Source organism: Pantherophis guttatus, chromosome 6, assembly GCF_059756535.1.
Source record: "Pantherophis guttatus breed Tessera chromosome 6, ASM5975653v1, whole genome shotgun sequence".
In the NCBI taxonomy this organism is placed as follows: domain Eukaryota; kingdom Metazoa; phylum Chordata; class Lepidosauria; order Squamata; family Colubridae; genus Pantherophis; species Pantherophis guttatus.
The window spans coordinates 10,585,208-10,593,875 of NC_142068.1; the positions used below are offsets into that span (position 1 = coordinate 10,585,208).

General features: G+C 36.8%; 1 protein-coding gene across 5 annotated transcripts in view; it reads left to right on the forward strand.

The window, feature by feature from the left end:
• Positions 1–8,668, forward strand: part of MCF2L2 (MCF.2 cell line derived transforming sequence-like 2) — a 229,075-nt gene that overhangs the window by 111,730 nt on the left and 108,677 nt on the right. The gene's annotated exons all lie outside the window — the stretch shown is intronic.

The window sequence follows — 8,668 nt, forward strand, 5'->3', positions numbered from 1 at the left end:
CATGACTGGAGTTTTTTTCATCTAGCATGAAGGATTGACAAGATGCTTGGCTTGCAAAATATAGAGAAAAAGGCTTTCTCCAGAATAATATGGAAATTCAGAACTATCTCCTCTCAAAAATATTTGCATGCACTAAAAACCATTTATTAATATTTTATTTATTAGATATAATTTATTTTCTATTTTATTTATGTTTGTATAAAATACATATTTGTACTTTATGATGTGTTTATAAATCAATATGTATTTTATACTTAGGAATATTTATTCATAAATATGTATTTATAAATCCTTGTTTATCTTTATTAAATGCTTATCTTTATGGAGGGGAATATTTTTTCTGAAACCAAGATGTATATAATACTTTAAAACTACTTCCCTAATTTTTAAGGGAAAAGCCATGTTATACATAACTGAGTGGGGATGGTATTTTGCAATATGTATATATGAATGTATATATATTTGTTAATGTGATATAAGTGAAAACTTTTGCAACATTATGGTTATTAATATTTTTTCCCATTCGAAGGATCCTCCAATACTATTTCCAAACCCTGTTAATGAATTACAATAAGGAATCACTTCCTTATTGTAACGGGAACTATTTTTAAATGCTTTTAATCCAATTTCCACATTATTTTGTTGCCATTTTAAGAGATCTCTAAAATTTATATCTTGAAGAATTTGTGTCTGTTTATAACTTCATACATGGAAGAGAAACCTACATACATACTGATTTTTGAATACAGTGGCCTTAATTCATGACTATTTCATAAACTCCCAAGACTAACAGATGAATCTAACTCATCTAAATAATCAACAACTCGTTGAAACTGCCTTTTTAAAATGACAGAATGCTGCAAAATAAATATGTACGACAACTAAGCTATGTTAGACGGTAGGCTTAGATAGAATTACTGATACAATTATAGAAAAGGCTAAAAATCTGTTTTTGTATTCATTTATGAGGAAGGAGGATTCAGACCTGGCAAAAATTACATTTCTGAGTGTCCCAGGTGTAATGTGATTGATAAGTAACTGTATGATCTTCTTTCCGGATATATTAAGTTTTAGATTATAGAACTGGGCTACTATATAAGCACACTCTTATGCCTCTTTATTCCTATAGATAAATATTCGCATTTTGGTATGTTTTGTAGTATGGAAGCATATTTATTCCAGAGGAAAATCTCCAGAATTATTTATTTTATTTTATTTTATGAGCGTTAAAGCCTCAGAACTCCAAAATGACTCTGGGTGGCTTATGTCAAGAATAATAAGAATAAAAATAGTACTATATATTAAAATCTATAAGCCAGTTCGATGTAGTCATTAAGGCACCATGCTAGAAAAATAAATACTGTAAATGTAATCCCATGTGTCCTGCCAATCATACTCCCTTTAATGAGAAATTACCAATAAGCTTCCATAAACACACTACACAAGGCCTGGAAGAACAAACAAATTTTTAAATTTGAGGGTAGGAGGAGAACCAGAGGAGCCCAACTTTGGCAACTTTAAGACTTGTGAATTTCAACTCCTAGGGAGTTGAAGCCCACAAGTCTTAAAGTTGCTGAATTTGAAGACCCCTGTAAAATAGTCTTTTGTGTTTTTTTGGAGGTTGGGGGTTTGAACCATTCACCAAACCCAAGGCTTTGCATAATGTTTAGGGAGAGGTTTAAAATACAAGATTCTTAAAATGTGTTTCTTTGGCAAAGCATATTCCTTCCAATTATAATCTGTTTTTCATGAGCACAGGCATATTTAAGGTGCACCTTTAAAAAATACATTAACGTTCAGTATTTTCAGTATAACCGTGGAAAGGTTATTATCCTGTAGAGAATACAGATTTCTATTACTGCTACAAAAGAAGTAAAATACTTAGTACATGCAAAATTGCTATCAGTAATTCCTATCAATATTTCAGGCTATTGAGATTAAATCAGGCCTTTTGATAAAATCAGGCTGTTTTCAAATGTTATGGAATGAAAGACTGAAAAACATTCCTGGGTCAGCCAGATACAGTTTATTGCGCAGGTTCAGAGCCAGATTTGTAACTGAAATTCTGAACCCCGGAATGTTGTGGATTTAATAAGACAAACACAACTTTTAGATTAATCAGAGACAGATTTTATATATTGCGCAATAGGTTCAAAGCTCTGTACATGAAGCGTTGAACAAAGACAGAAATTAGGTACAATGGTTTTATACCCTTCTAGACAAAGGATTCTGTTAACTCAGCAATTCATATGGTCATATACATTTATCATTTTTAATTGACATTTCCTAATTACAGAGTTTGCAGAACAGTTATAATAATTCTTCTAAAAAGTTACTGAAGCATATTTTTCAAATTATCTCTTGTTGAAACAACAAAGTGGACATCTCTGTTACTCTGACCTTCAAGGTGTAAATCACGTAGACTGTTCTTATCTGTGACAACTGAGAGGCCTTGAAGTAAGCATCCTACTGGAAAGGAATGTCCCTGCCTGTGTTCTGAATATAATTGCAAGTAATTTCTCTCTTACAGTATTAAGAACAAAGAGGGCCCTTCAGTGACTATCTAGCTGGACCCGTGTTTATTGTATTATTTTATTTTTATTTGTTACCTGTTCCACCATACTCCCCCCTCTGAGAGTTTGTCTTATGCATAAACTCTCACAACTTACTTATAAGTATAACTACTGAGTATAAAAAGTTCCAATAAACAACTCTATGATATAAAAATGCTAACAAAATATAAGAATTAAAGGCATATAAAAGATTATATATGATTGTTTCTATTCTTCTAAGTCTTAGGAAGATTCTCTCCATCTTTCCACTGGTCCAATTTCCACATATGGATCTGCATCAGGATCTGTAGGTCCTTCCATAGGGTAGGAACCAAGTTGATTAAGAAAATGTTCTGTCAGAGCTAGTTCCTTTTCAACTTGAATCTCTTTTACTGTTCTTATTGATAGATGTTTCAGCATAGGGATTGCACAAGGAATAAAAGCTAGGCCTGCCACAGCCATATTAATTCACCCGGATCCAGGCAACCAAGAAAACCACATGTCAGTTGTTTATAACCTCTGACCTATCTTGGAAGCCCTATCCTGCAATTCCTTGGCAATTTCTCTGACCACACCTGATTTGTTACATGTTCCTGTCCAGTTTGTTGGTAAACACAAATATGCATCCTTTCCACATAAGAAGATTTATGGAAAAGACATGCACTCAGTAGTTTCTTGCATTAGTCCAGACCCCTAAATCCCTGCCACAGACATTCCTGCCAGTGGTTGCAATGGGACTTCCAGTGAGGGGTCCTTCTGTTTATCTCTGAGAATTGGTCCTTCAAAAACATATCGAGAGGTAGTATTTCCAGGTGGAAAAAGGATACACAAATCTGATTTGGACTTTAAGTTGAACCAGAGCGGAAATTCTGGAGGTTGAAATGGTCTTGGACAGATTCCATCCACCCCACTTTCCCTTCTTAAAGTTTATTTCTGGTAGCTTTTGTTCTAACCCAGAATTGTGGTTTGACAGGAACAGCATGATAAGATGTAGGGTCAGCAGATAGACATAACCAGCATTTCTGACCTAGGGTAGGGTCATACTGTTTAACAAGATCTTGACTTTATTCCAAAATCCATAATATATAGTCTCCTCTATGCAATTGTTGTAAAGGCCCATTTTCCTTATCTACTCCCCCCTCAGCTGGGTATGTCAAGATAGGAACCTTAGGTGGTGGAGTTGACTTAGGTCTAAGGTAACGACCCCGTGCATAGACAATGCGTTTTTGGCATGAGTGAACTTGACCTAAAGTGTAGTCATCTAGGGAATCAATGTTCCCTACATGGTTACTTGAGAATGCAAGAGCAAATAATGTCCAAAGCCATAAGCAAAACATAATCACTGTGGTGTGTAGCTCACAACATCAGGGAGAGGGTTAGTGGTGCGTGTGGTTTGGGATATAGCAGTAGCAATAAAAATCCTAGGTCTACCACAAAAACGTTCCTTATATATGTAAAACAAAATTACTAGCAAGATTAGAAAAACAAGTACCCACAAAATGTACTCCCAAACTTCTAATGACATCAGCATGTGTAAGAAAGAGTTATATTAAAGCTAAGAAAATGTATATGTGCACTGTGAAGGTAGTTTCCTTCTGATGAATCTTCCGCCGTGCGTAGAGAATCAGCTTCCGGAGTGATTCAGCAAGGCTGATGATCACCACCGTGCGTTGAGAGCCCGTTGCCGGTAGGACTCAGCAGGATGTATTCTTTTTAACCTTCCGCGCCAATGGCCTGTCAGTTTTTTGTTACCTGGTATCAGTCTCATCCAGTGGATCCAGGATCGTCCTCCTAGGATCTTAAAAACACGATTACAAAACCAATACATCTGGGCGAGTGCGCAAAGGAATCTGAGCAGTTGTAGTCCTTTTCAGTTGGGAAACAGCATAGGCAACCACTGAATCCTAAGAAAGAAAAAATACAAAAATAGACCAGATGATGAAGAACGCTATTCCCACTGGTGGCTGGATCCTTTGGATCATCAACTTCACTGGACCTTCTTGATGAGATTGGGCCTGTTCACTTGGGGTCTAACTTCCGTCCAGTTTGGATTAACATCCAATCATCGTGGTGGAATTTGTGGACTGGAAACTTCAAAGGTAGTGTTTGGGCTAATAGTCCTTGTTTCCTAAAAACTTCAAAATATCTGGACAGGTTATACACATATTGTTTCAATACTTTGTCTCTGGTTTCCAAGGAAGTAATGCATATGCTTCCTTGTAGTGAAAACTATTCCAAACAACAGTTCATATGATGATAATCTGTCTAGGTTGGGTAAAACTCTTGACACCACTGTTGCTGTAGCATTACTGCAGATAAAAGCTGCAACCCACCCTATGAGGTGGTTCACTATGACTAATAAATATTTTACACTCCCCACTTTTGGTAATTCTGTAAAATCCACATGAATACATTGAAATGGTTTTAAAGCTGGTGGTACCTCTTACCCATCTGTTGTTTTCTGACAGCATGTTCATTCACCTTTTTACAAACCAAACGTTTGTTTATAATTGATGTTACTAAAGGATATATCCCAATACAACCATAGCTTAGTTTAAAAGTTCATGTACAATAGCTTGAAGTCCCCAATGACTCCACCCATATTTTGCCAAATGATGTCCAGAGACTAAGGGTTACAATGCATTAAGCAATAGCCATCATAAAGTCAGCTTATTGCCCCCCACAAACTGGGTCCTCAATTCACCTACCTTAGAAAGGATGGAAGGCTGAGTCAACCTTGAGCCTGGTGAGATTCGAATTTACAGTAATTGCAGACAGCTGGTGTTAAATTACAATGCATTTATCCACTGAGCTATCCAGGCTCCCTGTCCATAGAGCTTAATTTAATGAATACAATTCAAAGGTTTGAGCAGACCAATTTCGAGGCAATTTGTCTCCAGGGGGTGTCCCTCCAAATCAGGTCTTGTTTTTGTATGTAAACCAATTATTTCAACACCATAATGTTCTCATCCAAGGTGATCCATTGATCTGGTGTTGGTTAAGAACTGTGCTTGATTCAAATTGAGATCTGTAGGTAAAATCAAAGCTGTCTGCTGCATTAAAATTGTTTCATTTTTGTTTAGAATCTTGAATCAGATAACCACCACTGAAGGATAGTTCTGACTTGATGCGGGGTGCTTACAATGAGGGCTCCCCAAAGGTCAATTTCCTACTTTCTGAGCCAACACCCCTCGTGCAATTCAATTTGTGTGTGTGTGTGTGTGTGTGTGTGTGCCTACAAAGAGACTGAATGGCTTTTCCAAATTTGGCAAACCCAATACAGGAGCCCTGGTTAAAGCCTGTTTCAAATTTTCAAGGCTTCCTCTTTCATGTCCCTCCCATTTCAAACTCCAAGGTCCAGATTCAATTAATTTGCATAGAATTATCTTAATTCTTGCTTGTTTACAGATGGAGGCGGAGATGCCACCCCTCCTTTCTATCAGGAGTGATTTTTGTTTACTACTCCTGTGGGGGGGGGAGTCTTTCCCTTTAAAGATTGCTGAAAGGCAGAGCTTTCCCTTCCTGAATTCAAAACTCCTGGAATCAGTTTATTGTTCCTAGTAAGGCAAGCAAGAAACAAACACATCTTTTATTCTTCCTTTGATGTGGAAAATAAGGTGGTGTCTCAGTTTCTTAATGGCCCATTGGTAAAGGTGGGGGCTGAACTCTGCCTGAGTTTCTGCCTATTTTCTTTAGGGGAATTTTCTTGTGCTTTTAATATTGAGCTTCTCAAATCTTCCAACACTCCCTTCACTACTTAAGTGTATTCAAATGCTTTGTTCACTTAATCTGATCTCTGTCAACGAAAAACACCACTTCCTCTTCTTTGGATCGGGCAATCTTTAACACTGTCTTCCCTGCCCATATCACCACTTCTCTCCTACTTCTTAGCACTTCCACATTTCAACCTGCCAACTTCCATAACTTTCCAAAAACAAATCACATACCTTCTCCTTTCCATCAATTCTACTTTCTCTAACTCCTTCTTATACAATTCTCCTACCGCTGTTAGCACAAGTCTGTGTAGACAAACTTAAAGGCAACTTTCTGACTTCCCTTAAAACTTCCTCTCACCCGTCAACTACCGTATATCCTTTCTATAAACAAATGAGCTCCTCAGCACCAATTATCTAATCTCCTTGTAAACTGAAGTGGACAAAAACAAGCACACTCTCGAGGCAGAATCCAACACCCTAGACAAAAATGCCACTGAATCTCTCCCACCACACATCGCAATTTCCAACTCATCTCTGTGACAATTCCCAAAAGGGCAGTAACTTATGCTACTAGCAAGCAAACAAACAAACAACAATGCTATATGATGGAGCACCTAAGCATTCAAAATGCACAGACATAAGGACATTAAAATAAAACAAACAATCTAAATGAGGTACTTTAGATCAATGCTCTGAAATATATTTGGATCAAACTTTAGCCTCAATTCTCTGCCTTTAGTAAAGTGCAAGTCAGATTTAAAAAATCTTTCAAAATCATTTCTTTGAGATAGAATAAAATAAGAATAAAAATAATTTTATTTCTATACCACCCTTCTCCCGAAGGACTCAAGGCGGTGTACAGCCTATTTTGTTTAAAAAAACAAGACAGACACCAATTTAAAATAATTAAAAATATTAAATGGATTCGGCTCAATTTAAAACCCCAGAAATTTAAAACATCCGATTTAAAATTATGTTGCTAACCCAGCCTGGCGAAACAACAGGATTCTGAGTACAGGTTTAATGAAGCGTTTTTAAACCTCCAAAAATTTCCAGAAAAGAAAAAAATAAAAATAAAATAAAAATGTATTCAGAGCAGAAAGGATCTATGTATCTGCATAGCTTTCATATGTTAATGAAAGAGGCTTCGCAGAAAGAGGAGGAGGGATGGGGGGTGTGAGAGAAAGGAGAGAAAAAAAAGTTAAAAGGAACTGTTTCTCTCTTACAAAGGAAAAGGAGGGGGGAAGAGGGAAAAAAATGTTTTACAGCACGCAAGGAAGCACGCCTCGCTTCCCTCTTCCATTCAGCATTCTTACAACAAAGCAACACATTCAGTATTTCTCTAATTTCTCACTTTATCAACACACAGGCTTTTCATATTTGTACTGCAATCAGACTTCTTTAAACCAATTTCACATACAAAAAAATCCCACCATTACAATCATCTCAAACATCTCCCACAGCCTCAAGCACAAATCTACTTTGCTGGCAGCCACACATATCACAATCAATTCAATTCCATTCAAATTTACACACTATCATTATATATATACATATATATTTAACAGAAATCACACCAAATTGATCAAGTCATATCTGTTTTCCCATTTAGACAGGCTTCACCTTTTTAATTGCCTGCTAAACCCCGGGAGGGAAGAACAGTAAACAACAATTCTCTGGCTGTTTAAGAATGTCAGTTTATCAGAAAATTTATAACACTGCAATTAGTTCTTCTCTTACTACACATAAGATTACACACAATACTTAGTTCTTTAATTCCAATACTTAAATACCAAATTCCAGAGACTTCAGGATGCCACCTGGTCCCCCAGGGGGTTGATCAAACCCCACTCTTCCACCCCTTAAAGAGTAGGCACCTCTAAACAGAGAGACTTTAACTCTCTGATTTATACTTACCTGTTTTCTTTTCCTTTTTCTTCCTTTCTTTCTTTTTTATGTATTTTTGTTGAGTCTCTGTGTCTGATTAACCTTCATGGATTCTTGACTGGCCTGTTTTCGTCAGCGGGTTTACGGCACCTCCTCACTGAATCTCTGTGGACTTCAAGAGAGTCCTAATGGCCGGCCAGTGGATTTTCCTTGGAGAGGCGTCGATTCCCGCTGAGGCAGGCTGTCTGGTAGAACAAAAGTTCTCTGCCTTGTAGTCCCATCTGCAGGGTGCCATAAATGTTGTGGATTTAATAAGACAAACACAACTTTTAGATTAATCAGAGACAGATTTTATATATTGCGCAATAGGTTCAAAGCTCTGTACATGAAGCGTTGAACAAAGACAGAAATTAGGTACAATGGTTTTATACCCTTCTAGACAAAGGATTCTGTTAACTCAGCAATTCATATGGTCATATACATTTATCATTTTTAATTGACATTTCCTAATTA